Source organism: Arachis ipaensis, chromosome B6 (genome assembly GCF_059453495.1).
Source record: "Arachis ipaensis isolate K30076 ecotype BB chromosome B6, ASM5945349v1, whole genome shotgun sequence".
In the NCBI taxonomy this organism is placed as follows: Eukaryota; Viridiplantae; Streptophyta; class Magnoliopsida; order Fabales; family Fabaceae; genus Arachis; species Arachis ipaensis.
In genome coordinates this window covers 66,637,172-66,659,058 of record NC_142441.1, presented here as the reverse complement: position 1 = coordinate 66,659,058, position 21,887 = coordinate 66,637,172, and the positions used below count along the sequence as shown (strand labels likewise).

At 45.6% G+C, this 21,887-nt stretch overlaps 67 non-coding genes and 2 pseudogenes across 67 annotated transcripts; all 69 read right to left on the bottom strand.

The window, feature by feature from the left end:
- Window positions 1-14: 14 nt before the first annotated feature.
- Window positions 15-133, bottom strand: LOC148559805 (5S ribosomal RNA). The gene has a single exon (XR_015888376.1). It is a non-coding gene; the product is annotated as a 5S ribosomal RNA (ribosomal RNA).
- A 197-nt stretch (window positions 134-330) lies between these two features.
- LOC148559804 (5S ribosomal RNA) lies at window positions 331-449 on the bottom strand. The gene has a single exon (XR_015888758.1). It is a non-coding gene; the product is annotated as a 5S ribosomal RNA (ribosomal RNA).
- Window positions 450-641: 192 nt separating this feature from the next.
- Window positions 642-760, bottom strand: LOC148559803 (5S ribosomal RNA). Its single transcript, XR_015890993.1, has one exon. It is a non-coding gene; the product is annotated as a 5S ribosomal RNA (ribosomal RNA).
- Window positions 761-955: 195 nt separating this feature from the next.
- Window positions 956-1,074, bottom strand: LOC148559802 (5S ribosomal RNA). The gene has a single exon (XR_015889365.1). It is a non-coding gene; the product is annotated as a 5S ribosomal RNA (ribosomal RNA).
- A 183-nt stretch (window positions 1,075-1,257) lies between these two features.
- Window positions 1,258-1,376, bottom strand: LOC148559801 (5S ribosomal RNA). Its single transcript, XR_015888365.1, has one exon. It is a non-coding gene; the product is annotated as a 5S ribosomal RNA (ribosomal RNA).
- A 209-nt stretch (window positions 1,377-1,585) lies between these two features.
- Window positions 1,586-1,704, bottom strand: LOC148559800 (5S ribosomal RNA). The gene has a single exon (XR_015889920.1). It is a non-coding gene; the product is annotated as a 5S ribosomal RNA (ribosomal RNA).
- A 189-nt stretch (window positions 1,705-1,893) lies between these two features.
- Window positions 1,894-2,012, bottom strand: LOC148559799 (5S ribosomal RNA; annotated as a pseudogene).
- A 222-nt stretch (window positions 2,013-2,234) lies between these two features.
- Window positions 2,235-2,353, bottom strand: LOC148559798 (5S ribosomal RNA). The gene has a single exon (XR_015888793.1). It is a non-coding gene; the product is annotated as a 5S ribosomal RNA (ribosomal RNA).
- Window positions 2,354-2,575: 222 nt separating this feature from the next.
- LOC148559797 (5S ribosomal RNA) lies at window positions 2,576-2,694 on the bottom strand. The gene has a single exon (XR_015888792.1). It is a non-coding gene; the product is annotated as a 5S ribosomal RNA (ribosomal RNA).
- A 198-nt stretch (window positions 2,695-2,892) lies between these two features.
- LOC148559796 (5S ribosomal RNA) lies at window positions 2,893-3,011 on the bottom strand. The gene has a single exon (XR_015890775.1). It is a non-coding gene; the product is annotated as a 5S ribosomal RNA (ribosomal RNA).
- Window positions 3,012-3,198: 187 nt separating this feature from the next.
- On the bottom strand, window positions 3,199-3,317 carry LOC148559795 (5S ribosomal RNA). Its single transcript, XR_015889126.1, has one exon. It is a non-coding gene; the product is annotated as a 5S ribosomal RNA (ribosomal RNA).
- Window positions 3,318-3,526: 209 nt separating this feature from the next.
- On the bottom strand, window positions 3,527-3,645 carry LOC148559794 (5S ribosomal RNA). The gene has a single exon (XR_015890025.1). It is a non-coding gene; the product is annotated as a 5S ribosomal RNA (ribosomal RNA).
- A 230-nt stretch (window positions 3,646-3,875) lies between these two features.
- LOC148559793 (5S ribosomal RNA) lies at window positions 3,876-3,994 on the bottom strand. The gene has a single exon (XR_015890670.1). It is a non-coding gene; the product is annotated as a 5S ribosomal RNA (ribosomal RNA).
- A 187-nt stretch (window positions 3,995-4,181) lies between these two features.
- On the bottom strand, window positions 4,182-4,300 carry LOC148559792 (5S ribosomal RNA). The gene has a single exon (XR_015890149.1). It is a non-coding gene; the product is annotated as a 5S ribosomal RNA (ribosomal RNA).
- A 211-nt stretch (window positions 4,301-4,511) lies between these two features.
- LOC148559791 (5S ribosomal RNA) lies at window positions 4,512-4,630 on the bottom strand. Its single transcript, XR_015888772.1, has one exon. It is a non-coding gene; the product is annotated as a 5S ribosomal RNA (ribosomal RNA).
- Window positions 4,631-4,835: 205 nt separating this feature from the next.
- LOC148559790 (5S ribosomal RNA) lies at window positions 4,836-4,954 on the bottom strand (annotated as a pseudogene).
- A 204-nt stretch (window positions 4,955-5,158) lies between these two features.
- LOC148559789 (5S ribosomal RNA) lies at window positions 5,159-5,277 on the bottom strand. Its single transcript, XR_015891162.1, has one exon. It is a non-coding gene; the product is annotated as a 5S ribosomal RNA (ribosomal RNA).
- Window positions 5,278-5,479: 202 nt separating this feature from the next.
- On the bottom strand, window positions 5,480-5,598 carry LOC148559788 (5S ribosomal RNA). Its single transcript, XR_015889999.1, has one exon. It is a non-coding gene; the product is annotated as a 5S ribosomal RNA (ribosomal RNA).
- A 198-nt stretch (window positions 5,599-5,796) lies between these two features.
- Window positions 5,797-5,915, bottom strand: LOC148559787 (5S ribosomal RNA). The gene has a single exon (XR_015891416.1). It is a non-coding gene; the product is annotated as a 5S ribosomal RNA (ribosomal RNA).
- Window positions 5,916-6,128: 213 nt separating this feature from the next.
- On the bottom strand, window positions 6,129-6,247 carry LOC148559786 (5S ribosomal RNA). The gene has a single exon (XR_015889678.1). It is a non-coding gene; the product is annotated as a 5S ribosomal RNA (ribosomal RNA).
- Window positions 6,248-6,468: 221 nt separating this feature from the next.
- On the bottom strand, window positions 6,469-6,587 carry LOC148559785 (5S ribosomal RNA). The gene has a single exon (XR_015889707.1). It is a non-coding gene; the product is annotated as a 5S ribosomal RNA (ribosomal RNA).
- A 214-nt stretch (window positions 6,588-6,801) lies between these two features.
- LOC148559784 (5S ribosomal RNA) lies at window positions 6,802-6,920 on the bottom strand. The gene has a single exon (XR_015890669.1). It is a non-coding gene; the product is annotated as a 5S ribosomal RNA (ribosomal RNA).
- A 191-nt stretch (window positions 6,921-7,111) lies between these two features.
- On the bottom strand, window positions 7,112-7,230 carry LOC148559783 (5S ribosomal RNA). The gene has a single exon (XR_015888354.1). It is a non-coding gene; the product is annotated as a 5S ribosomal RNA (ribosomal RNA).
- Window positions 7,231-7,424: 194 nt separating this feature from the next.
- On the bottom strand, window positions 7,425-7,543 carry LOC148559782 (5S ribosomal RNA). Its single transcript, XR_015888757.1, has one exon. It is a non-coding gene; the product is annotated as a 5S ribosomal RNA (ribosomal RNA).
- A 191-nt stretch (window positions 7,544-7,734) lies between these two features.
- On the bottom strand, window positions 7,735-7,853 carry LOC148559781 (5S ribosomal RNA). Its single transcript, XR_015890992.1, has one exon. It is a non-coding gene; the product is annotated as a 5S ribosomal RNA (ribosomal RNA).
- A 196-nt stretch (window positions 7,854-8,049) lies between these two features.
- On the bottom strand, window positions 8,050-8,168 carry LOC148559780 (5S ribosomal RNA). Its single transcript, XR_015889364.1, has one exon. It is a non-coding gene; the product is annotated as a 5S ribosomal RNA (ribosomal RNA).
- A 183-nt stretch (window positions 8,169-8,351) lies between these two features.
- On the bottom strand, window positions 8,352-8,470 carry LOC148559779 (5S ribosomal RNA). Its single transcript, XR_015888343.1, has one exon. It is a non-coding gene; the product is annotated as a 5S ribosomal RNA (ribosomal RNA).
- Window positions 8,471-8,665: 195 nt separating this feature from the next.
- LOC148559778 (5S ribosomal RNA) lies at window positions 8,666-8,784 on the bottom strand. The gene has a single exon (XR_015890758.1). It is a non-coding gene; the product is annotated as a 5S ribosomal RNA (ribosomal RNA).
- A 191-nt stretch (window positions 8,785-8,975) lies between these two features.
- LOC148559777 (5S ribosomal RNA) lies at window positions 8,976-9,094 on the bottom strand. Its single transcript, XR_015890991.1, has one exon. It is a non-coding gene; the product is annotated as a 5S ribosomal RNA (ribosomal RNA).
- A 194-nt stretch (window positions 9,095-9,288) lies between these two features.
- LOC148559776 (5S ribosomal RNA) lies at window positions 9,289-9,407 on the bottom strand. The gene has a single exon (XR_015890508.1). It is a non-coding gene; the product is annotated as a 5S ribosomal RNA (ribosomal RNA).
- A 196-nt stretch (window positions 9,408-9,603) lies between these two features.
- Window positions 9,604-9,722, bottom strand: LOC148559775 (5S ribosomal RNA). The gene has a single exon (XR_015888332.1). It is a non-coding gene; the product is annotated as a 5S ribosomal RNA (ribosomal RNA).
- Window positions 9,723-9,910: 188 nt separating this feature from the next.
- Window positions 9,911-10,029, bottom strand: LOC148559774 (5S ribosomal RNA). The gene has a single exon (XR_015891505.1). It is a non-coding gene; the product is annotated as a 5S ribosomal RNA (ribosomal RNA).
- A 195-nt stretch (window positions 10,030-10,224) lies between these two features.
- LOC148559773 (5S ribosomal RNA) lies at window positions 10,225-10,343 on the bottom strand. The gene has a single exon (XR_015889362.1). It is a non-coding gene; the product is annotated as a 5S ribosomal RNA (ribosomal RNA).
- A 183-nt stretch (window positions 10,344-10,526) lies between these two features.
- Window positions 10,527-10,645, bottom strand: LOC148559772 (5S ribosomal RNA). Its single transcript, XR_015888321.1, has one exon. It is a non-coding gene; the product is annotated as a 5S ribosomal RNA (ribosomal RNA).
- Window positions 10,646-10,842: 197 nt separating this feature from the next.
- LOC148559771 (5S ribosomal RNA) lies at window positions 10,843-10,961 on the bottom strand. Its single transcript, XR_015888756.1, has one exon. It is a non-coding gene; the product is annotated as a 5S ribosomal RNA (ribosomal RNA).
- Window positions 10,962-11,152: 191 nt separating this feature from the next.
- On the bottom strand, window positions 11,153-11,271 carry LOC148559770 (5S ribosomal RNA). Its single transcript, XR_015890990.1, has one exon. It is a non-coding gene; the product is annotated as a 5S ribosomal RNA (ribosomal RNA).
- A 195-nt stretch (window positions 11,272-11,466) lies between these two features.
- Window positions 11,467-11,585, bottom strand: LOC148559769 (5S ribosomal RNA). The gene has a single exon (XR_015890506.1). It is a non-coding gene; the product is annotated as a 5S ribosomal RNA (ribosomal RNA).
- Window positions 11,586-11,809: 224 nt separating this feature from the next.
- LOC148559768 (5S ribosomal RNA) lies at window positions 11,810-11,928 on the bottom strand. The gene has a single exon (XR_015888310.1). It is a non-coding gene; the product is annotated as a 5S ribosomal RNA (ribosomal RNA).
- A 189-nt stretch (window positions 11,929-12,117) lies between these two features.
- On the bottom strand, window positions 12,118-12,236 carry LOC148559767 (5S ribosomal RNA). Its single transcript, XR_015888755.1, has one exon. It is a non-coding gene; the product is annotated as a 5S ribosomal RNA (ribosomal RNA).
- Window positions 12,237-12,447: 211 nt separating this feature from the next.
- Window positions 12,448-12,566, bottom strand: LOC148559766 (5S ribosomal RNA). Its single transcript, XR_015888299.1, has one exon. It is a non-coding gene; the product is annotated as a 5S ribosomal RNA (ribosomal RNA).
- Window positions 12,567-12,757: 191 nt separating this feature from the next.
- LOC148559765 (5S ribosomal RNA) lies at window positions 12,758-12,876 on the bottom strand. The gene has a single exon (XR_015888288.1). It is a non-coding gene; the product is annotated as a 5S ribosomal RNA (ribosomal RNA).
- Window positions 12,877-13,064: 188 nt separating this feature from the next.
- LOC148559764 (5S ribosomal RNA) lies at window positions 13,065-13,183 on the bottom strand. Its single transcript, XR_015888754.1, has one exon. It is a non-coding gene; the product is annotated as a 5S ribosomal RNA (ribosomal RNA).
- Window positions 13,184-13,374: 191 nt separating this feature from the next.
- On the bottom strand, window positions 13,375-13,493 carry LOC148559763 (5S ribosomal RNA). The gene has a single exon (XR_015890349.1). It is a non-coding gene; the product is annotated as a 5S ribosomal RNA (ribosomal RNA).
- Window positions 13,494-13,684: 191 nt separating this feature from the next.
- LOC148559762 (5S ribosomal RNA) lies at window positions 13,685-13,803 on the bottom strand. The gene has a single exon (XR_015890348.1). It is a non-coding gene; the product is annotated as a 5S ribosomal RNA (ribosomal RNA).
- A 192-nt stretch (window positions 13,804-13,995) lies between these two features.
- LOC148559761 (5S ribosomal RNA) lies at window positions 13,996-14,114 on the bottom strand. The gene has a single exon (XR_015889361.1). It is a non-coding gene; the product is annotated as a 5S ribosomal RNA (ribosomal RNA).
- A 228-nt stretch (window positions 14,115-14,342) lies between these two features.
- On the bottom strand, window positions 14,343-14,461 carry LOC148559760 (5S ribosomal RNA). The gene has a single exon (XR_015888277.1). It is a non-coding gene; the product is annotated as a 5S ribosomal RNA (ribosomal RNA).
- Window positions 14,462-14,653: 192 nt separating this feature from the next.
- On the bottom strand, window positions 14,654-14,772 carry LOC148559759 (5S ribosomal RNA). The gene has a single exon (XR_015888266.1). It is a non-coding gene; the product is annotated as a 5S ribosomal RNA (ribosomal RNA).
- Window positions 14,773-14,960: 188 nt separating this feature from the next.
- On the bottom strand, window positions 14,961-15,079 carry LOC148559758 (5S ribosomal RNA). The gene has a single exon (XR_015890773.1). It is a non-coding gene; the product is annotated as a 5S ribosomal RNA (ribosomal RNA).
- A 193-nt stretch (window positions 15,080-15,272) lies between these two features.
- On the bottom strand, window positions 15,273-15,391 carry LOC148559757 (5S ribosomal RNA). Its single transcript, XR_015889360.1, has one exon. It is a non-coding gene; the product is annotated as a 5S ribosomal RNA (ribosomal RNA).
- A 191-nt stretch (window positions 15,392-15,582) lies between these two features.
- LOC148559756 (5S ribosomal RNA) lies at window positions 15,583-15,701 on the bottom strand. The gene has a single exon (XR_015888255.1). It is a non-coding gene; the product is annotated as a 5S ribosomal RNA (ribosomal RNA).
- A 186-nt stretch (window positions 15,702-15,887) lies between these two features.
- On the bottom strand, window positions 15,888-16,006 carry LOC148559755 (5S ribosomal RNA). The gene has a single exon (XR_015890772.1). It is a non-coding gene; the product is annotated as a 5S ribosomal RNA (ribosomal RNA).
- A 182-nt stretch (window positions 16,007-16,188) lies between these two features.
- On the bottom strand, window positions 16,189-16,307 carry LOC148559754 (5S ribosomal RNA). Its single transcript, XR_015888244.1, has one exon. It is a non-coding gene; the product is annotated as a 5S ribosomal RNA (ribosomal RNA).
- Window positions 16,308-16,517: 210 nt separating this feature from the next.
- Window positions 16,518-16,636, bottom strand: LOC148559753 (5S ribosomal RNA). The gene has a single exon (XR_015890754.1). It is a non-coding gene; the product is annotated as a 5S ribosomal RNA (ribosomal RNA).
- Window positions 16,637-16,828: 192 nt separating this feature from the next.
- On the bottom strand, window positions 16,829-16,947 carry LOC148559752 (5S ribosomal RNA). Its single transcript, XR_015889745.1, has one exon. It is a non-coding gene; the product is annotated as a 5S ribosomal RNA (ribosomal RNA).
- Window positions 16,948-17,141: 194 nt separating this feature from the next.
- LOC148559751 (5S ribosomal RNA) lies at window positions 17,142-17,260 on the bottom strand. Its single transcript, XR_015890748.1, has one exon. It is a non-coding gene; the product is annotated as a 5S ribosomal RNA (ribosomal RNA).
- A 189-nt stretch (window positions 17,261-17,449) lies between these two features.
- Window positions 17,450-17,568, bottom strand: LOC148559750 (5S ribosomal RNA). Its single transcript, XR_015891767.1, has one exon. It is a non-coding gene; the product is annotated as a 5S ribosomal RNA (ribosomal RNA).
- A 196-nt stretch (window positions 17,569-17,764) lies between these two features.
- Window positions 17,765-17,883, bottom strand: LOC148559749 (5S ribosomal RNA). The gene has a single exon (XR_015888233.1). It is a non-coding gene; the product is annotated as a 5S ribosomal RNA (ribosomal RNA).
- Window positions 17,884-18,092: 209 nt separating this feature from the next.
- Window positions 18,093-18,211, bottom strand: LOC148559748 (5S ribosomal RNA). The gene has a single exon (XR_015890500.1). It is a non-coding gene; the product is annotated as a 5S ribosomal RNA (ribosomal RNA).
- A 187-nt stretch (window positions 18,212-18,398) lies between these two features.
- LOC148559747 (5S ribosomal RNA) lies at window positions 18,399-18,517 on the bottom strand. Its single transcript, XR_015889125.1, has one exon. It is a non-coding gene; the product is annotated as a 5S ribosomal RNA (ribosomal RNA).
- A 200-nt stretch (window positions 18,518-18,717) lies between these two features.
- Window positions 18,718-18,836, bottom strand: LOC148559746 (5S ribosomal RNA). The gene has a single exon (XR_015890766.1). It is a non-coding gene; the product is annotated as a 5S ribosomal RNA (ribosomal RNA).
- A 201-nt stretch (window positions 18,837-19,037) lies between these two features.
- Window positions 19,038-19,156, bottom strand: LOC148559745 (5S ribosomal RNA). Its single transcript, XR_015891017.1, has one exon. It is a non-coding gene; the product is annotated as a 5S ribosomal RNA (ribosomal RNA).
- Window positions 19,157-19,348: 192 nt separating this feature from the next.
- LOC148559744 (5S ribosomal RNA) lies at window positions 19,349-19,467 on the bottom strand. The gene has a single exon (XR_015889490.1). It is a non-coding gene; the product is annotated as a 5S ribosomal RNA (ribosomal RNA).
- A 195-nt stretch (window positions 19,468-19,662) lies between these two features.
- Window positions 19,663-19,781, bottom strand: LOC148559743 (5S ribosomal RNA). The gene has a single exon (XR_015889915.1). It is a non-coding gene; the product is annotated as a 5S ribosomal RNA (ribosomal RNA).
- Window positions 19,782-19,970: 189 nt separating this feature from the next.
- LOC148559742 (5S ribosomal RNA) lies at window positions 19,971-20,089 on the bottom strand. The gene has a single exon (XR_015890345.1). It is a non-coding gene; the product is annotated as a 5S ribosomal RNA (ribosomal RNA).
- Window positions 20,090-20,297: 208 nt separating this feature from the next.
- Window positions 20,298-20,416, bottom strand: LOC148559741 (5S ribosomal RNA). Its single transcript, XR_015890602.1, has one exon. It is a non-coding gene; the product is annotated as a 5S ribosomal RNA (ribosomal RNA).
- Window positions 20,417-20,609: 193 nt separating this feature from the next.
- Window positions 20,610-20,728, bottom strand: LOC148559740 (5S ribosomal RNA). Its single transcript, XR_015889448.1, has one exon. It is a non-coding gene; the product is annotated as a 5S ribosomal RNA (ribosomal RNA).
- Window positions 20,729-20,937: 209 nt separating this feature from the next.
- LOC148559739 (5S ribosomal RNA) lies at window positions 20,938-21,056 on the bottom strand. Its single transcript, XR_015889706.1, has one exon. It is a non-coding gene; the product is annotated as a 5S ribosomal RNA (ribosomal RNA).
- A 193-nt stretch (window positions 21,057-21,249) lies between these two features.
- Window positions 21,250-21,368, bottom strand: LOC148559738 (5S ribosomal RNA). The gene has a single exon (XR_015891024.1). It is a non-coding gene; the product is annotated as a 5S ribosomal RNA (ribosomal RNA).
- A 209-nt stretch (window positions 21,369-21,577) lies between these two features.
- LOC148559737 (5S ribosomal RNA) lies at window positions 21,578-21,696 on the bottom strand. Its single transcript, XR_015889705.1, has one exon. It is a non-coding gene; the product is annotated as a 5S ribosomal RNA (ribosomal RNA).
- Window positions 21,697-21,887: the final 191 nt, after the last annotated feature.

Below are 21,887 nucleotides of genomic sequence, written 5' to 3'. Positions count from 1 at the left end.
AAAAAAAAAAAAAAGAGGTGCAACACGAGGACTTCCCAGGAGGTCACCCATCCTAGTACTACTCTCGCCCAAGCACGCTTAACTGCGGAGTTCTGATGGGATCCGGTGCATTAGTGCTGGTATGATCGCACCTATTATAATATGCGCACATAATTATCATATGCATGTCTTGCGACGTAGGGTAAGTCGAGCTGCGAATCCTTGCGGGGTCCGTGCGAGCTTGCCTAAAATGAGGTCATTGAGACTCGCTTTAGCTAAACTATTCAAGATAGTGCCGTTTAAAGAACGAGGGTAGGCACGACGTAAAAAAAAAAAAAAAAAAAAAAAAAATAGGTGCAACACGAGGACTTCCCAGGAGGTCACCCATCCTAGTACTACTCTCGCCCAAGCACGCTTAACTGCGGAGTTCTGATGGGATCCGGTGCATTAGTGCTGGTATGATCGCACCTATTAAAATATGCGCACATAATTATCATATGCATGTCTCGCGACGTAGGGTAAGTCGAGTTGCAAATCCCTGCGGGGCCCGTGGGAGCTTGCCTAAAATCAGGTCATTGAGACTCGCTTTAACTAAACTGTGCAAGATAGCGCCGTTTAAAGAACGAGGGTAAGCACGACGTAAAAAAAAAAAAAAAAAAAAAGAGGTGCAACACGAGGACTTCCCAGGAGGTCACCCATCCTAGTACTACTCTCGCCCAAGCACGCTTAACTGCGGAGTTCTGATGGGATCCAATGAATTAGTGCTGGTATGATCGCACCTATTAAAATATGCGCACATAATTATCATATGCATGTCTCGCGACGTAGGGTAAGTCGAGTTGCAAATCCCTGCGGGGCCCGTGGGAGCTTGCCTAAAATCAGGTCATTGAGACTCGCTTTAACTAAACTGTGCAAGATAGCGCCGTTTAAAGAACGAGGGTAAGCACGATGTAAAAAAAAAAAAAAAAAAAAAAAAGAGGTGCAACACGAGGACTTCCCAGGAGGTCACCCATCCTAGTACTACTCTCGCCCAAGCACGCTTAACTGCGGAGTTCTGATGGGATCCGGTGCATTAGTGCTAGTATGATCGCACCTATTATAATATGCGCACATAATTATCATATGCATGTCTTGCGACGTAGGGTAAGTCGAGCTGCGAATCCCTGCGGGGCCCGTGCGAGCTTGCCTAAAATGAGGTCATTGAGACTCGCTTTAGCTAAACTATTCAAGATAGCGCCGTTTAAAGAACGAGGGTAAGCACGACGTAAAAAAAAAAAAGAGGTGCAACACGAGGACTTCCCAGGAGGTCACCCATCCTAGTACTACTCTCGCCCAAGCACGCTTAACTGCGGAGTTCTGATGGGATCCGGTGCATTAGTGCTGGTATGATCGCACCTATTATAATATGCGCACATAATTATCATATGCATGTCTTGCGACGTAGGGTAAGTCGAGCTGCGAATCCCTGCGGGGCCCGTGCGAGCTTGCCTAAAATGAGGTCATTGAGACTCGCTTTAGCTAAACTATTCAAGATAGCGCCGTTTAAAGAACGAGGGTAAGCACGACGTAAAAAAAAAAAAAAAAAAAAAAAAAAAAAAAAAAAAAAGAGGTGCAACACGTGGACTTCCCAGGAGGTCACCCATCCTAGTACTACTCTCGCCCAAGCACGCTTAACTGCGGAGTTCTGATGGGATCCGGTGAATTAGTGCTGGTATGATCGCAACTATTAAAATATGCGCACATAATTATCATTTGCATGTCTCGCGACGTAGGGTAAGTCGAGTTGCAAATCCCTGCGGGGCCCGTGGGAGCTTGCCTAAAATCAGGTCATTGAGACTCGCTTTAACTAAACTGTGCAAGATAGCGCCGTTTAAAGAACGAGGGTAAGCACGACGTAAAAAAAAAAAAAAAGAAGAGGTGCAACACGAGGACTTCCAAGGAGGTTACCCATCCTAGTACTACTCTCGCCCAAGCAAGCTTAACTGCGGAGTTCTGAGGGGATCCGGTGAATTAGTGCTGGTATGATCGCACCTATTAAAATATGCGCACATAATTATCATATGCATGTCTCGCGACGTAGGGTAAGTCGAGTTGCAAATCCCTGCGGGGCCCGTGGGAGCTTGCCTAAAATCAGGTCATTGAGACTCGCTTTAACAAAACTGTGCAAGATAGCGCCGTTTAAAGAACGAGGGTAAGCACGACGTAAAAAAAAAAAAAAAAAAAAAAAAAAAAAAAAAAAAAAAAAAAAAAAAAAAGAGGTGCAACACGAGGTCTTCCCAGGAGGTCACCCATCCTAGTACTACTCTCGTCCAAGCACGCTTAACTGCGGAGTTCTGATGGGATCCGGTGCATTAGTGCTGGTATGATCGCACCTATTATAATATGCGCACATAATTATCATATGCATGTCTTGCGACGTAGGGTAAGTCGAGCTGCGAATCCCTGCGGGGCCCGTGCGAGCTTGCCTAAAATGAGGTCATTGAGACTCGCTTTAGCTAAACTATTCAAGATAGTGCCGTTTAAAGAACGAGGGTAGGCACGACGTAAAAAAAAAAAAAAAAAAAAAAAAAAAAAAAAAAAAAAAAAAAAAAAAAAAGAGGTGCAACACGAGGTCTTCCCAGGAGGTCACCCATCCTAGTACTACTCTCGTCCAAGCACGCTTAACTGCGGAGTTCTGATGGGATCCGGTGCATTAGTGCTGGTATGATCGCACCTATTATAATATGCGCACATAATTATCATATGCATGTCTTGCGACGCAGGGTAAGTCGAGCTGCGAATCCCTGCGGGGCCCGTGCGAGCTTGCCTAAAATGAGGTCATTGAGACTCGCTTTAGCTAAACTATTCAAGATAGCGCCGTTTAAAGAACGAGGGTAAGCACGACGTAAAAAAAAAAAAAAAAAAAAAAAAAAAGTGGTGCAACACGAGGACTTCCCAGGAGGTCACCCATCCTAGTACTACTCTCGCCCAAGCACGCTTAACTGCGGAGTTCTGATGGGATCCGTTGCATTAGTGCTGGTATGATCGCACCTATTATAATATGCGCACATAATTATCATATGCATGTCTTGCGACGTAGGGTAAGTCGAGCTGCGAATCCCTACGGGCCCGTGCGAGCTTGCCTAAAATAAGTTCATTGAGACTCGCTTTAGCTAAACTATTCAACATAGCGCCGTTTAAAGAACGAGGGCAAGCACGACGTAAAAAAAAAAAAAAAAAGAGGTGCAACACGAGGACTTCCCAGGAGGTCACCCATCCTAGTACTACTCTCGCCCAAGCACGCTTAACTGCGGAGTTCTGATGGGATCCGGTGAATTAGTGCTGGTATGATCGCACCTATTAAAATATGCGCACATAATTATCATATGCATGTCTCGCGACGTAGGGTAAGTCGAGTTGCAAATCCCTGCGGGGCCCGTGGGAGCTTGCCTAAAATCAGGTCATTGAGACTCGCTTTAACAAAACTGTGCAAGATAGCGCCGTTTAAAGAACAAGGGTAAGCACGACGTAAAAAAAAAAAAAAAAAAAAAAAAAAAAAAAAAAAAAAGAGGTGTAACACGAGGACTTCCCAGGAGGTCACCCATCCTAGTACTACTCTCGCCCAAGCACGCTTAACTGCGGAGTTCTGATGGGATCCGGTGCATTAGTGCTGGTATGATCGCACCTATTAAAATATGCGCACATAATTATCATATGCATGTCTCGCGACGTAGGGTAAGTCGAGTTGCAAATCCCTGCGGGGCCCGTGGGAGCTTGCCTAAAATCAGGTCATTGAGACTCGCTTTAACTAAACTGTGCAAGATAGCGCCGTTTAAAGAACGAGGGTAAGCACGACGTAAAAAAAAAAAAAAAAAAAAAAAAAAAAAAAAAAAAAAAAAAAAAAAAAAAAAAAAGAAGAGGTGCAACACGAGGACTTCCCAGGAGGTTACCCATCCTAGTACTACTCTCGCCCAAGCACGCTTAACTGCGGAGTTCTGAGGGGATCCGGTGAATTAGTGCTGGTATGATCGCACCTATTAAAATATGCGCACATAATTATCATATGCATGTCTCGCGACGTAGGGTAAGTCGAGTTGCAAATCCCTGCGGGGCCCGTGGGAGCTTGCCTAAAATCAGGTCATTGAGACTCGCTTTAACAAAACTGTGCAAGATAGCGCCGTTTAAAGAACGAGGGTAAGCACGACGTAAAAAAAAAAAAAAAAGAGGTGCAACACGAGGACTTCCCAGGAGGTCACCCATCCTAGTACTACTCTCGCCCAAGCACGCTTAAATGCGGAGTTCTGATGGGATCCGGTGCATTAGTGCTGGTATGATCGCACCTATTATAATATGCGCACATAATTATCATATGCATGTCTTGCGACGTAGGGTAAGTCGAGCTGCGAATCCTTGCGGGGCCCGTGCGAGCTTGCCTAAAATGAGGTCATTGAGACTCGCTTTAGCTAAACTATTCAAGATAGCGCCGTTTAAAGAACGAGGGTAAGCACGACGTAAAAAAAAAAAAAAAAAAAAAAAAAAAAAAAAAAAAAAAAGAGGTGCAACACGTGGACTTCCCAGGAGGTCACCCATCCTAGTACTACTCTCGCCCAAGCACGCTTAACTGCGGAGTTCTGATGGGATCCGGTGAATTAGTGCTGGTATGATCGCACCTATTAAAATATGCGCACATAATTATCATTTGCATGTCTCGCGACGTAGGGTAAGTCGAGTTGCAAATCCCTGCGGGGCCCGTGGGAGCTTGCCTAAAATCAGGTCATTGAGACTCGCTTTAACTAAACTGTGCAAGATAGCGCCGTTTAAAGAACGAGGGTAAGCACGACGTAAAAAAAAAAAAAAAAAAAAAAAAAAAAAAAGAAGAGGTGCAACACGAGGACTTCCAAGGAGGTTACCCATCCTAGTACTACTCTCGCCCAAGCAAGCTTAACTGCGGAGTTCTGAGGGGATCCGGTGAATTAGTGCTGGTATGATCGCACCTATTAAAATATGCGCACATAATTATCATATGCATGTCTCGCGACGTAGGGTAAGTCGAGTTGCAAATCCCTGCGGGGCCCGTGGGAGCTTGCCTAAAATCAGGTCATTGAGACTCGCTTTAACAAAACTGTGCAAGATAGCGCCGTTTAAAGAACGAGGGTAAGCACGACGTAAAAAAAAAAAAAAAAAAAAAAAAAAAAAAAAAGAGGTGCAACACGAGGTCTTCCAAGGAGGTCACCCATCCTAGTACTACTCTCGTCCAAGCACGCTTAACTGTGGAGTTCTGATGGGATCCGGTGCATTAGTGCTGGTATGATCGCACCTATTATAATATGCGCACATAATTATCATATGCATGTCTTGCGACGTAGGGTAAGTCGAGCTGCGAATCCCTGCGGGGCCCGTGCGAGCTTGCCTAAAATGAGGTCATTGAGACTCGCTTTAGCTAAACTATTCAAGATAGTGCCGTTTAAAGAACGAGGGTAGGCACGACGTAAAAAAAAAAAAAAAAAAAAAAAAAAAAAAAGATGTGCAACACGAGGACTTCCCAGGAGGTCACCCATCCTAGTACTACTCTCGCCCAAGCACACTTAACTGCGGAGTTCTGATGGGATCCGGTGCATTAGTGCTGGTATGATCGCACCTATTAAAATATGCGCACATAATTATCATATGCATGTCTTGCGACGTAGGGTAAGTCGAGTGCGAATCCCTGCGGGGCCCGTGCGAGCTTGCCTAAAATGAGGTCATTGAGACTCGCTTTAGCTAAACTATTCAAGATAGTGCCGTTTAAAGAACGAGGGAAGGCACGACGTAAAAAAAAAAAAAAAAAAAAAAAAAAAAGAGGTGCAACACGAGGACTTCACAGGAGGTCACCCATCCTAGTACTACTCTCGCCTAAGCAAGCTTAACTGCGGAGTTCTGATGGGATCCGGTGCATTAGTGCTGGTATGATCGCACCTATTAAAATATGCGCACATAATTATCATATGCATGTCTCGCGACGTAGGGTAAGTCGATCTGCGAAACCTTGCGGGGCCCGTGCGAACTTGCCTAAAATGAGGTCATTGAGACTCGCTTTAGCTAAACTATTCAAGATAGCGCCGTTTAAAGAACGAGGGTAAGCACGACGTAAAAAAAAAAAAAAAAAAAAAAAAAAAAAAAAAAAAAAAAAAGACGTGCAACACGAGGACTTCCCAGGAGGTCACCCATCCTAGTACTACTCTCGCCCAAGCACGCTTAACTGCGGAGTTCTGATGGGATCCGGTGCATTAGTGCTGGTATGATCGCACCTATTATAATATGCGCACATAATTATCATATGCATGTCTTGCGACGTAGGGTAAGTCGAGCTGCGAATCCCTGCGGGGCCCGTGCGAGCTTGCCTAAAATGAGGTCATTGAGACTCGCTTTAGCTAAACTATTCAAGATAGTGCCGTTTAAAGAACGAGGGTAGGCACGACGTAAAAAAAAAAAAAAAAAAAAAAAAAAAAAAAAAAAAAAAAAAAAAAAAAAGAGGTGCAACACGAGGATTTCCCAGGAGGTCACCCATCCTAGTACTACTCTCGCCCAAGCACGCTTAACTGCGGAGTTCTGATGGGATCCGGTGCATTAGTGCTGGTATGATCGCACCTATTAAAATATGCGCACATAATTATCATATGCATGTCTCGCGACGTAGGGTAAGTCGAGTTGCGAAACCCTGCGGGGCCCGTGCGAACTTGCCTAAAATGAGGTCATTGAGACTCGCTTTAGCTAAACTATTCAAGATAGCGCCGTTTAAAGAATGAGGGTAAGCACGACGTAAAAAAAAAATAAAAATAAAAATAAAAAAAAAAAAGAAAAGAAGAGGTGCAACACGAGGACTTCCCAGGAGGTTACCCATCCTAGTACTACTCTCGCCCAAGCACGCTTAACTGCGGAGTTCTGAGGGGATCCGGTGAATTAGTGCTGGTATGATCGCACCTATTAAAATATGCGCACATAATTATCATATGCATGTCTCGCGACGTAGGGTAAGTCGAGTTGCAAATCCCTGCGGGGCCCGTGGGAGCTTGCCTAAAATCAGGTCATTGAGACTCGCTTTAACTAAACTGTGCAAGATAGCGCCGTTTAAAGAACGAGGGTAAGCACGACGTAAAAAAAAAAAAAAAAAAAAGAGGTGCAACACGAGGACTTCCCAGGAGGTCACCCATCCTAGTACTACTCTCGCCCAAGCACGCTTAACTGCGGAGTTCTGATGGGATCCGGTGCATTAGTGCTGGTATGATCGCACCTATTATAATATGCGCACATAATTATCATATGCATGTCTTGCGACGTAGGGTAAGTCGAGCTGCGAATCCTTGCGGGGTCCGTGCGAGCTTGCCTAAAATGAGGTCATTGAGACTCGCTTTAGCTAAACTATTCAAGATAGTGCCGTTTAAAGAACGAGGGTAGGCACGACGTAAAAAAAAAAAAAAAAAAAAAAATAGGTGCAACACGAGGACTTCCCAGGAGGTCACCCATCCTAGTACTACTCTCGCCCAAGCACGCTTAACTGCGGAGTTCTGATGGGATCCGGTGCATTAGTGCTGGTATGATCGCACCTATTAAAATATGCGCACATAATTATCATATGCATGTCTCGCGACGTAGGGTAAGTCGAGTTGCAAATCCCTGCGGGGCCCGTGGGAGCTTGCCTAAAATCAGGTCATTGAGACTCGCTTTAACTAAACTGTGCAAGATAGCGCCGTTTAAAGAACGAGGGTAAGCACGACGTAAAAAAAAAAAAAAAAAAAAGAGGTGCAACACGAGGACTTCCCAGGAGGTCACCCATCCTAGTACTACTCTCGCCCAAGCACGCTTAACTGCGGAGTTCTGATGGGATCCAATGAATTAGTGCTGGTATGATCGCACCTATTAAAATATGCGCACATAATTATCATATGCATGTCTCGCGACGTAGGGTAAGTCGAGTTGCAAATCCCTGCGGGGCCCGTGGGAGCTTGCCTAAAATCAGGTCATTGAGACTCGCTTTAACTAAACTGTGCAAGATAGCGCCGTTTAAAGAACGAGGGTAAGCACGACGTAAAAAAAAAAAAAAAAAAAAAAAAAGAGGTGCAACACGAGGACTTCCCAGGAGGTCACCCATCCTAGTACTACTCTCGCCCAAGCACGCTTAACTGCGGAGTTCTGATGGGATCCGGTGCATTAGTGCTAGTATGATCGCACCTATTATAATATGCGCACATAATTATCATATGCATGTCTTGCGACGTAGGGTAAGTCGAGCTGCGAATCCCTGCGGGGCCCGTGCGAGCTTGCCTAAAATGAGGTCATTGAGACTCGCTTTAGCTAAACTATTCAAGATAGCGCCGTTTAAAGAACGAGGGTAAGCACGACGTAAAAAAAAAAAAGAGGTGCAACACGAGGACTTCCCAGGAGGTCACCCATCCTAGTACTACTCTCGCCCAAGCACGCTTAACTGCGGAGTTCTGATGGGATCCGGTGCATTAGTGCTGGTATGATCGCACCTATTATAATATGCGCACATAATTATCATATGCATGTCTTGCGACGTAGGGTAAGTCGAGCTGCGAATCCCTGCGGGGCCCGTGCGAGCTTGCCTAAAATGAGGTCATTGAGACTCGCTTTAGCTAAACTATTCAAGATAGTGCCGTTTAAAGAACGAGGGTAGGCACGACGTAAAAAAAAAAAAAAAAAAAAAAAATATTTGCAACACGAGGACTTCCCAGGAGGTCACCCATCCTAGTACTACTCTCGCCCAAGCACGCTTAACTGCGGAGTTCTGATGGGATCCGGTGCATTAGTGCTGGTATGATCGCACCTATTAAAATATGCGCACATAATTATCATATGCATGTCTCGCGACGTAGGGTAAGTCGAGTTGCAAATCCCTGCGGGGCCCGTGGGAGCTTGCCTAAAATCAGGTCATTGAGACTCGCTTTAACTAAACTGTGCAAGATAGCGCCGTTTAAAGAACGAGGGTAAGCACGACGTAAAAAAAAAAAAAAAAAAAAGAGGTGCAACACGAGGACTTCCCAGGAGGTCACCCATCCTAGTACTACTCTCGCCCAAGCACGCTTAACTGCGGAGTTCTGATGGGATCCAATGAATTAGTGCTGGTATGATCGCACCTATTAAAATATGCGCACATAATTATCATATGCATGTCTCGCGACGTAGGGTAAGTCGAGTTGCAAATCCCTGCGGGGCCCGTGGGAGCTTGCCTAAAATCAGGTCATTGAGACTCGCTTTAACTAAACTGTGCAAGATAGCGCCGTTTAAAGAACGAGGGTAAGCACGACGTAAAAAAAAAAAAAAAAAAAAAAAGAGGTGCAACACGAGGACTTCCCAGGAGGTCACCCATCCTAGTACTACTCTCGCCCAAGCACGCTTAACTGCGAAGTTCTGATGGGATCCGGTGCATTAGTGCTAGTATGATCGCACCTATTATAATATGCGCACATAATTATCATATGCATGTCTTGCGACGTAGGGTAAGTCGAGCTGCGAATCCCTGCGGGGCCCGTGCGAGCTTGCCTAAAATGAGGTCATTGAGACTCGCTTTAGCTAAACTATTCAAGATAGCGCCGTTTAAAGAACGAGGGTAAGCACGACGTAAAAAAAAAAAAAAAAAAAAAAAAAGAGGTGCAACACGAGGACTTCCCAGGAGGTCACCCATCCTAGTACTACTCTCGCCCAAGCACGCTTAACTGCGGAGTTCTGATGGGATCCGGTGCATTAGTGCTGGTATGATCGCACCTATTAAAATATGCGCACATAATTATCATATGCATGTCTCGCGACGTAGGGTAAGTCGAGTTGCAAATCCCTGCGGGGCCCGTGGGAGCTTGCCTAAAATCAGGTCATTGAGACTCGCTTTAACTAAACTGTGCAAGATAGCGCCGTTTAAAGAACGAGGGTAAGCACGACGTAAAAAAAAAAAAAAAAAGAGGTGCAACACGAGGACTTCCCAGGAGGTCACCCATCCTAGTACTACTCTCGCCCAAGCACGCTTAACTGCGGAGTTCTGATGGGATCCAATGAATTAGTGCTAGTATGATCGCACCTATTAAAATATGCGCACATAATTATCATATGCATGTCTCGCGACGTAGGGTAAGTCGAGTTGCAAATCCCTGCGGGGCCCGTGGGAGCTTGCCTAAAATCAGGTCATTGAGACTCGCTTTAACTAAACTGTGCAAGATAGCGCCGTTTAAAGAACGAGGGTAAGCACGACGTAAAAAAAAAAAAAAAAAAAAAAAAGAGGTGCAACACGAGGACTTCCCAGGAGGTCACCCATCCTAGTACTACTCTCGCCCAAGCACGCTTAACTGCGGAGTTCTGATGGGATCCGGTGCATTAGTGCTAGTATGATCGCACCTATTATAATATGCGCACATAATTATCATATGCATGTCTTGCGACGTAGGGTAAGTCGAGCTGCGAATCCCTGCGGGGCCCGTGCGAGCTTGCCTAAAATGAGGTCATTGAGACTCGCTTTAGCTAAACTATTCAAGATAGCGCCGTTTAAAGAACGAGGGTAAGCACGACGTAAAAAAAAAAAAGAGGTGCAACACGAGGACTTCCCAGGAGGTCACCCATCCTAGTACTACTCTCGCCCAAGCACGCTTAACTGCGGAGTTCTGATGGGATCCGGTGCATTAGTGCTGGTATGATCGCACCTATTACAATATGCGCACATAATTATCATATGCATGTCTTGCGACGTAGGGTAAGTCGAGCTGCGAATCCCTGCGGGGCCCGTGCGAGCTTGCCTAAAATGAGGTCATTGAGACTCGCTTTAGCTAAACTATTCAAGATAGTGCCGTTTAAAGAACGAGGGTAGGCACGACGTAAAAAAAAAAAAAAAAAAAAAAAAAATAGGTGCAACACGAGGACTTCCCAGGAGGTCACCCATCCTAGTACTACTCTCGCCCAAGCACGCTTAACTGCGGAGTTCTGATGGGATCCGGTGCATTAGTGCTGGTATGATCGCACCTATTAAAATATGCGCACATAATTATCATATGCATGTCTCGCGACGTAGGGTAAGTCGAGTTGCAAATCCCTGCGGGGCCCGTGGGAGCTTGCCTAAAATCAGGTCATTGAGACTCGCTTTAACTAAACTGTGCAAGATAGCGCCGTTTAAAGAACGAGGGTAAGCACGACGTAAAAAAAAAAAAAAAAAAAAGAGGTGCAACACGAGGACTTCCCAGGAGGTCACCCATCCTAGTACTACTCTCGCCCAAGCACGCTTAACTGCGGAGTTCTGATGGGATCCAATGAATTAGTGCTGGTATGATCGCACCTATTAAAATATGCGCACATAATTATCATATGCATGTCTCGCGACGTAGGGTAAGTCGAGTTGCAAATCCCTGCGGGGCCCGTGGGAGCTTGCCTAAAATCAGGTCATTGAGACTCGCTTTAACTAAACTGTGCAAGATAGCGCCGTTTAAAGAACGAGGGTAAGCACGACGTAAAAAAAAAAAAAAAAAAAAAAAAGAGGTGCAACACGAGGACTTCCCAGGAGGTCACCCATCCTAGTACTACTCTCGCCCAAGCACGCTTAACTGCGAAGTTCTGATGGGATCCGGTGCATTAGTGCTAGTATGATCGCACCTATTATAATATGCGCACATAATTATCATATGCATGTCTTGCGACGTAGGGTAAGTCGAGCTGCGAATCCCTGCGGGGCCCGTGCGAGCTTGCCTAAAATGAGGTCATTGAGACTCGCTTTAGCTAAACTATTCAAGATAGCGCCGTTTAAAGAACGAGGGTAAGCACGACGTAAAAAAAAAAAAAAAAAAAAAAAAAAAAAAAAAAAAAAAAAAAAAAAAAAAAAGAGGTGCAACACGAGGACTTCCCAGGAGGTCACCCATCCTAGTACTACTCTCGCCCAAGCACGCTTAACTGCGGAGTTCTGATGGGATCCGGTGCATTAGTGCTGGTATGATCGCACCTATTATAATATGCGCACATAATTATCATATGCATGTCTTGCGACGTAGGGTAAGTCGAGCTGCGAATCCCTGCGGGGCCCGTGCGAGCTTGCCCAAAATGAGGTCATTGAGACTCGCTTTAGCTAAACTATTCAAGATAGTGCCGTTTAAAGAACGAGGGTAGGCACGACGTAAAAAAAAAAAAAAAAAATAGGTGCAACACGAGGACTTCCCAGGAGGTCACCCATCCTAGTACTACTCTCGCCCAAGCACGCTTAACTGCGGAGTTCTGATGGGATCCGGTGCATTAGTGCTGGTATGATCGCACCTATTAAAATATGCGCACATAATTATGATATGCATGTCTCGCGACGTAGGGTAAGTCGAGTTGCAAATCCCTGCGGGGCCCGTGGGAGCTTGCCTAAAATCAGGTCATTGAGACTCGCTTTAACTAAACTGTGCAAGATAGCGCCGTTTAAAGAACGAGGGTAAGCACGACGTAAAAAAAAAAAAAAAAAAAAGAAAAAAAAAAAAAAAAAAAGAGGTGCAACACGAGGACTTCCCAGGAGGTCACCCATCCTAGTACTACTCTCGCCCAAGCACGCTTAACTGCGGAGTTCTGATGGGATCCGGTGCATTAGTGCTGGTATGATCGCACCTATTAAAATATGCGCACATAATTATGATATGCATGTCTCGCGACGTAGGGTAAGTCGAGTTGCAAATCCCTGCGGGGCCCGTGGGAGCTTGCCTAAAATCAGGTCATTGAGACTCGCTTTAACTAAACTGTGCAAGATAGCGCCGTTTAAAGAACGAGGGTAAGCACGACGTAAAAAAAAAAAAAAAAAAAAGAGGTGCAACACGAGGACTTCCCAGGAGGTCACCCATCCTAGTACTACTCTCGCCCAAGCACGCTTAACTGCGGAGTTCTGATGGGATCCGGTGCATTAGTGCTGGTATGATCGCACCTATTATAATATGCGCACATAATTATCATATGCATGTCTTGCGACGTAGGGTAAGTCGAGCTGCGAATACCTGCGGGGCCCGTGCGAGCTTGCCCAAAATGAGGTCATTGAGACTCGCTTTAGCTAAACTATTCAAGATAGTGCCGTTTAAAGAACGAGGGTAGGCACGACGTAAAAAAAAAAAAAAAAATAGGTGCAACACGAGGACTTCCCAGGAGGTCACCCATCCTAGTACTACTCTCGCCCAAGCACGCTTAACTGCGGAGTTCTGATGGGATCCGGTGCATTAGTGCTGGTATGATCGCACCTATTAAAATATGCGCACATAATTATGATATGCATGTCTCGCGACGTAGGGTAAGTCGAGTTGCAAATCCCTGCGGGGCCCGTGGGAGCTTGCCTAAAATCAGGTCATTGAGACTCGCTTTAACTAAACTGTGCAAGATAGCGCCGTTTAAAGAACGAGGGTAAGCACGACGTAAAAAAAAAAAAAAAAAAAAGAGGTGCAACACGAGGACTTCCCAGGAGGTCACCCATCCTAGTACTACTCTCGCCCAAGCACGCTTAACTGCGGAGTTCTGATGGGATCCGATGAATTAGTGCTGGTATGATCGCACCTATTAAAATATGCGCACATAATTATCATATGCATGTCTCGCGACGTAGGCTAAGTCGAGTTGCAAATCCCTGCGGGGCCCGTGGGAGCTTGCCTAAAATCAGGTCATTGAGACTCGCTTTAACTAAACTGTGCAAGATAGCGCCGTTTAAAGAACGAGGGTAAGCACGACGTAAAAAAAAAAAAAAAAAAAAGAGGTGCAACACGAGGACTTCCCAGGAGGTCACCCATCCTAGTACTACTCTCGCCCAAGCACGCTTAACTGCGGAGTTCTGATGGGATCCGATGAATTAGTGCTGGTATGATCGCACCTATTAAAATATGCGCACATAATTATCATATGCATGTCTCGCGACGTAGGGTAAGTCGAGTTGCAAATCCCTGCGGGGCCCGTGGGAGCTTGCCTAAAATCAGGTCATTGAGACTCGCTTTAACTAAACTGTGCAAGATAGCGCCGTTTAAAGAACGAGGGTAAGCACGACGTAAAAAAAAAAAAAAAAAAAAAGAGGTGCAACACGAGGACTTCCCAGGAGGTCACCCATCCTAGTACTACTCTCGCCCAAGCACGCTTAACTGCGGAGTTCTGATGGGATCCGGTGCATTAGTGCTAGTATGATCGCACCTATTATAATATGCGCACATAATTATCATATGCATGTCTTGCGACGTAGGGTAAGTCGAGCTGCGAATCCCTGCGGGGCCCGTGCGAGCTTGCCTAAAATGAGGTCATTGAGACTCGCTTTAGCTAAACTATTCAAGATAGCGCCGTTTAAAGAACGAGGGTAAGCACGACGTAAAAAAAAAAAAAAAAAAAAAAAAAAAAAAAAAAAAAAAAAAAAAAAAAAAAAAAAAGAGGTGCAACACGAGGACTTCCCAGGAGGTCACCCATCCTAGTACTACTCTCGCCCAAGCACGCTTAACTGCGGAGTTCTGATGGGATCCGGTGCATTAGTGCTGGTATGATCGCACCTATTAAAATATGCGCACATAATTATCATATGCATGTCTCGCGACGTAGGGTAAGTCGAGTTGCAAATCCCTGCGGGGCCCGTGGGAGCTTGCCTAAAATCAGGTCATTGAGACTCGCTTTAACTAAACTGTGCAAGATAGCGCCGTTTAAAGAACGAGGGTAAGCACGACGTAAAAAAAAAAAAAAAAAAAAAGAGGTGCAACACGAGGACTTCCCAGGAGGTCACCCATCCTAGTACTACTCTCGCCCAAGCACGCTTAACTGCGGAGTTCTGATGGGATCCGGTGCATTAGTGCTGGTATGATCGCACCTATTAAAATATGCGCACATAATTATCATATGCATGTCTCGCGACGTAGGGTAAGTCGAGCTGCGAATCCCTGCGGGGCCCGTGCGAACTTGCCTAAAATGAGGTCATTGAGACTCGCTTTAGCTAAACTATTCAAGATAGCGCCGTTTAAGGAACGAGGGTAAGCACGACGTAAAAAAAAAAAAAAAAAGAGGTGCAACACGAGGACTTCCCAGGAGGTCACCCATCCAAGTAATACTCTCGCCCAAGCACGCTTAACTGCGGAGTTCTGATGGGATCCGGTGAATTAGTGCTGGTATGATCGCACCTATTAAAATATGCGCACATAATTATCATATGCATGTCTCGCGACGTAGGGTAAGTCGAGTTGCAAATCCCTGCGGGGCCCGTGGGAGCTTGCCTAAAATCAGGTCATTGAGACTCGCTTTAACTAAACTGTGCAAGATAGCGCCGTTTAAAGAACGAGGGTAAGCACGACGTAAAAAAAAAAAAAAAAAAAAAAGAGGTGCAACACGAGGACTTCCCAGGAGGTCACCCATCCTAGTACTACTCTCGCCCAAGCACGCTTAACTGCGGAGTTCTGATGGGATCCGGTGCATTAGTGCTAGTATGATCGCACCTATTATAATATGCGCACATAATTATCATATGCATGTCTTGCGACGTAGGGTAAGTCGAGCTGCGAATCCCTGCGGGGCCCGTGCGAGCTTGCCTAAAATGAGGTCATTGAGACTCGCTTTAGCTAAACTATTCAAGATAGCGCCGTTTAAAGAACGAGGGTAAGCACGACGTAAAAAAAAAAAAAAAAAAAAGAGGTGCAACACGAGGACTTCCCAGGAGGTCACCCATCCTAGTACTACTCTCGCCCAAGCACGCTTAACTGCGGAGTTCTGATGGGATCCGGTGCATTAGTGCTGGTATGATCGCACCTATTAAAATATGCGCACATAATTATCATATGCATGTCTCGCGACGTAGGGTAAGTCGAGCTGCGAATCCCTGCGGGGCCCGTGCGAACTTGCCTAAAATGAGGTCATTGAGACTCGCTTTAGCTAAACTATTCAAGATAGCGCCGTTTAAGGAACGAGGGTAAGCACGACGTAAAAAAAAAAAAAAAGAGGTGCAACACGAGGACTTCCCAGGAGGTCACCCATCCAAGTAATACTCTCGCCCAAGCACGCTTAACTGCGGAGTTCTGATGGGATCCGGTGAATTAGTGCTGGTATGATCGCACCTATTAAAATATGCGCACATAATTATCATATGCATGTCTCGCGACGTAGGGTAAGTCGAGTTGCAAATCCCTGCGGGGCCCGTGGGAGCTTGCCTAAAATCAGGTCATTGAGACTCGCTTTAACTAAACTGTGCAAGATAGCGCCGTTTAAAGAACGAGGGTAAGCACGACGTAAAAAAAAAAAGAGGTGCAACACGAGGACTTCCCAGGAGGTCACCCATCCTAGTACTACTCTCGCCCAAGCACGCTTAACTGCGGAGTTCTGATGGGATCCGGTGCATTAGTGCTGGTATGATCGCACCTATTATAATATGCGCACATAATTATCATATGCATGTCTTGCGACGTAGGGTAAGTCGAGCTGCGAATCCCTGCGGGGCCCGTGCGAGCTTGCCTAAAATGAGGTCATTGAGACTCGCTTTAGCTAAACTATTCAAGATAGCGCCGTTTAAAGAACGAGGGTAAGCACGACGTAAAAAAAAAAAAAAAAAAAAAAAAAAAAAAAAAAAAAAAGAGGTGCAACACGAGGACTTAACAGGAGGTCACCCATCCTAGTACTACTCTCGCCCAAGCACGCTTAACTGCGGAGTTCTGATGGGATCCGGTGCATTAGTGCTGGTATGATCGCACCTATTAAAATATGCGCACATAATTATCATATGCATGTCTCGCGACGTAGGGTAAGTCGAGTTGCAAATCCCTGCGGGGCCCGTGGGAGCTTGCCTAAAATCAGGTCATTGAGACTCGCTTTAACTAAACTGTGCAAGATAGCGCCGTTTAAAGAACGAGGGTAAGCACGACGTAAAAAAAAAAAAAAAAAAAAAGAGGTGCAACACGAGGACTTCCCAGGAGGTCAGCCATCCTAGTACTACTCTCGCCCAAGCACGCTTAACTGCGGAGTTCTGATGGGATCCGGTGCATTAGTGCTGGTATGATCGCACCTATTATAATATGCGCACATAATTATCATATGCATGTCTTGCGACGTAGGGTAAGTCGAGCTGCGAATCCCTGCGGGGCCCGTGCGAGCTTGCCTAAAATGAGGTCATTGAGACTCGCTTTAGCTAAACTATTCAAGATAGCGCCGTTTAAAGAACGAGGGTAAGCACGACGTAAAAAAAAAAAAAAAAAAAAAAAGAGGTGCAACACGAGGAATTAACAGGAGGTCACCCATCCTAGTACTACTCTCGCCCAAGCACGCTTAACTGCGGAGTTCTGATGGGATCCGGTGCATTAGTGCTGGTATGATCGCACCTATTAAAATATGCGCACATAATTATCATATGCATGTCTCGCGACGTAGGGTAAGTCGAGCTGCGAATCCCTGCGGGGCCCGTGCGAACTTGCCTAAAATGAGGTCATTGAGACTCGCTTTAGCTAAACTATTCAAGATAGCGCCGTTTAAAGAACGAGGGTAAGCACGACGTAAAAAAAAAAAAAAAAAAGAGGTGCAACACGAGGACTTCCCAGGAGGTCACCCATCCAAGTAATACTCTCTCCCAAGCACGCTTAACTGCGGAGTTCTGATGGGATCCGGTGAATTAGTGCTGGTATGATCGCACCTATTAAAATATGCGCACATAATTATCATATGCATGTCTCGCGACGTAGGGTAAGTCGAGTTGCAAATCCCTGCGGGGCCCGTGGGAGCTTGCCTAAAATCAGGTCATTGAGACTCGCTTTAACTAAACTGTGCAAGATAGCGCCGTTTAAAGAACGAGGGTAAGCACGACGTAAAAAAAAAAAAAAAAAAAAAAGAAGAGGTGCAACACGAGGACTTCCCAGGAGGTCACCCATCCTAGTACTACTCTCGCCCAAGCACGCTTAACTGCGGAGTTCTGATGGGATCCGGTGCATTAGTGCTGGTATGATCGCACCTTTTATAATATGCGCACATAATTATCATATGCATGTCTTGCGACGTAGGGTAAGTCGAGCTGCGAATCCCTGCGGGGACCGTGCGAGCTTGCCTAAAATCAGGTAATTGAGACTCGCTTTAGCTAAACTATTCAAGATAGCGCCGTTTAAAGAATGAGGGCAAGCACGACGTAAAAAAAAAAAAAAAAAAAAAAAAAAAAAAAAGAAGAAGAGGTGCAACACGAGGACTTCCGAGGAGGTCACCCATCCTAGTACTACTCTCGCCCAAGCACGCTTAACTGCGGAGTTCTGATGGGATCCGGTGAATTAGTGCTGGTATGATCGCACCTATTAAAATATGCGCACATAATTATCATATGCATGTCTCGCGACGTAGGGTAAGTCGAGTTGCAAATCCCTGCGGGGCCCGTGCGAGCTTGCCTAAAATCAGGTCATTGAGACTCGCTTTAACTAAACTGTGCAAGATAGCGCCGTTTAAAGAACGAGGGTAAGCACGACGTAAAAAAAAAAAAAAAAGAGGTGCAACACGAGGACTTCCCAGGAGGTCACCCATCCTAGTACTACTCTCGCCCAAGCACGCTTAACTGCGGAGTTCTGATGGGATCCGGTGAATTAGTGCTGGTATGATCGCACCTATTAAAATATGCGCACATAATTATCATATGCATGTCTCGCGAAGTAGGGTAAGTCGAGTTGCAAATCCCTGCGGGGCCCGTGGGAGCTTGCCTAAAATCAGGTCATTGAGACTCGCTTTAACAAAACTGTGCAAGATAGCGCCGTTTAAAGAACGAGGGTAAGCACGACGTAAAAAAAAAAAAAAAAAAAAAAAAAAAAAGAGGTGCAACACGAGGACTTCCCAGGAGTTCACCCATCCTAGTACTACTCTCGCCCAAGCACGCTTAACTGCGGAGTTCTAATGGGATCCGGTGCATTAGTGCTGGTATGATCGCACCTATTAAAATATGCGCACATAATTATCATATGCATGTCTCGCGACGTAGGGTAAGTCGAGTTGCAAATCCCTGCGGGGCCCGTGGGAGCTTGCCTAAAATCAGGTCATTGAGACTCGCTTTAACTAAACTGTGCAAGATAGCGCCGTTTAAAGAACGAGGATAAGCACGACGTAAAAAAAAAAAAAAAAAAAAAAAAAAAAAAGAGGTGCAACACGAGGACTTCCTAGGAGGTCACCCATCCTAGTACTACTCTCGCCCAAGCACGCTTAACTGCGGCGTTCTGATGGGATCCGGTGCATTAGTGCTGGTATGATCGCACCTATTAAAATATGCGCACATAATTATCATATGCATGTCTCGCGACGTAGGGTAAGTCGAGTTGCAAATCCCTGCGGGGCCCGTGGGAGCTTGCCTAAAATCAGGTCATTGAGACTCGCTTTAACTAAACTGTGCAAGATAGCGCCGTTTAAAGAACGAGGGTAAGCACGACGTAAAAAAAAAAAAAAAAAAAAAGTGGTGCAACACGAGGACTTCCCAGGAGGTCACCCATCCTAGTACTACTCTCGCCCAAGCACGCTTAACTGCGGAGTTCTGATGGGATCCGGTGCATTAGTGCTGGTATGATCGCACCTATTAAAATATGCGCACATAATTATCATATGCATGTCTCGCGACGTAGGGTAAGTCGAGTTGCAAATCCCTGCGGGGCCCGTGGGAGCTTGCCTAAAATCAGGTCATTGAGACTCGCTTTAACTAAACTGTGCAAGATAGCGCCGTTTAAAGAACGAGGGTAAGCACGACGTAAAAAAAAAAAAAAAAAAAAAAAAGAGGTGCAACACGAGGACTTCCCAGGAGGTCACCCATCCTAGTACTACTCTCGCCCAAGCACGCTTAACTGCGGAGTTCTGATGGGATCCGTTGCATTAGTGCTGGTATGATCGCACCTATTATAATATGCGCACATAATTATCATATGCATGTCTTGCGACGTAGGGTAAGTCGAGCTGCGAATCCCTGCGGGCCCGTGCGAGCTTGCCTAAAATAAGGTCATTGAGACTCGCTTTAGCTAAACTATTCAAGATAGCGCCGTTTAAAGAACGAGGGCAAGCACGACGTAAAAAAAAAAAAAAAAAAAGAGGTGCAACACGAGGACTTCCCAGGAGGTCACCCATCCTAGTACTACTCTCGCCCAAACACGTTTAACTGCGGAGTTCTGATGGGATCCGGTGAATTAGTGCTGGTATGATCGCACCTATTAAAATATGCGCACATAATTATCATATGCATGTCTCGCAACGTAGGGTAAGTCGAGTTGCAAATCCCTGCGGGGCCCGTGGGAGCTTGCCTAAAATCAGGTCATTGAGACTCGCTTTAACAAAACTGTGCAAGATAGCGCCGTTTAAAGAACGAGGGTAAGCACGACGTAAAAAAAAAAAAAAAAAAAAAAAAAAAAAAAAAAAAAGAGGTGCAACTCGAGGACTTCCCAAGAGGTCACCCATCCTAGTACTACTCTCGCCCAAGCACGTTTAACTGCGGAGTTCTGATGGGATCCGGTGAATTAGTGCTGGTATGATCGCACCTATTAAAATATGCGCACATAATTATCATATGCATGTCTCGCGACGTAGGGTAAGTCGAGTTGCAAATCCTTGCGGGGCCCGTGGGAGCTTGCCTAAAATCAGGTCATTGAGACTCGCTTTAACAAAACTGTGCAAGATAGCGCCGTTTAAAGAACGAGGGTAAGCACGACGTAAAAAAAAAAAAAAAAAAAAAAGAGGTGCAACACGAGGACTTCCCAGGAGGTCACCCATCCTAGTACTACTCTCGCCCAAGCACGCTTAACTGCGGAGTTCTGATGGGATCCGGTGCATTAGTGCGGGTATGATCACACCTATTAAAATATGCGCACATAATTATCATATGCATGTCTCGCGACGTAGGGTAACTCGAGTTGCAAATCCCTGCGGGGCCCGTGGGAGCTTGCCTAAAATCAGGTCAATGAGACTCGCTTTAACTAAACTGTGCAAGATAGCGCCGTTTAAAGAACGAGGGTAAGCACGACGTAAAAAAAAAATAAAATAAAATAAATAAATAAACAAAAAGAGGTGCAACACGAGGACTTCCCAGGAGGTCACCCATCCTAGTACTACTCTCGCCCAAGCGCGCTTAACTGCGGAGTTCTGATGGGATCCGGTGCATTAGTGCTGGTATGATCGCACCTATTAAAATATGCGCACATAATTGTCATATGCATGTCTCGCGACGTAGGGTAACTCGAGTTGCAAATCCCTGCGGGGCCCGTGGGAGCTTGCCTAAAATCAGGTCATTGAGACTCGCTTTAACAAAACTGTGCAAGATAGCGCCGTTTAAAGAACGAGGGTAAGCACGACGTAAAAAAAAAAAAAAAAAAAAAAGAGGTGCAACACGAGGACTTCCCAGGAAGTCACCCATCCTACTACTACTCTCGCCCAAGCACGTTTAACTGCGGAGTTCTGATGGGATCCGGTGAATTAGTGCTGGTATGATCGCACCTATTAAAATATGCGCACATAATTATCATATGCATGTCTCGCGACGTAGGGTAAGTCGAGTTGCAAATCCTTGCGGGGCCCGTGGGAGTTTGCCTAAAATCAGGTCATTGAGACTCGCTTTAACAAAACTGTGCAAGATAGCGCCGTTTAAAGAACGAGGGTAAGCACGACGTAAAAAAAAAATAAAATAAAATAAATAAATAAAAAAAAAGAGGTGCAACACGAGGACTTCCCAGGAGGTCACCCATCCTAGTACTACTCTCGCCCAAGCGCGCTTAACTGCGGAGTTCTGATGGGATCCGGTGCATTAGTGCTGGTATGATCGCACCTATTAAAATATGCGCACATAATTGTCATATGCATGTCTCGCGACGTAGGGTAACTCGAGTTGCAAATCCCTGCGGGGCCCGTGGGAGCTTGCCTAAAATCAGGTCATTGAGACTCGCTTTAACTAAACTGTGCAAGATAGCGCCGTTTAAAGAACGAGGGTAAGCACGACGTAAAAAAAAAAAAAAAAAAAA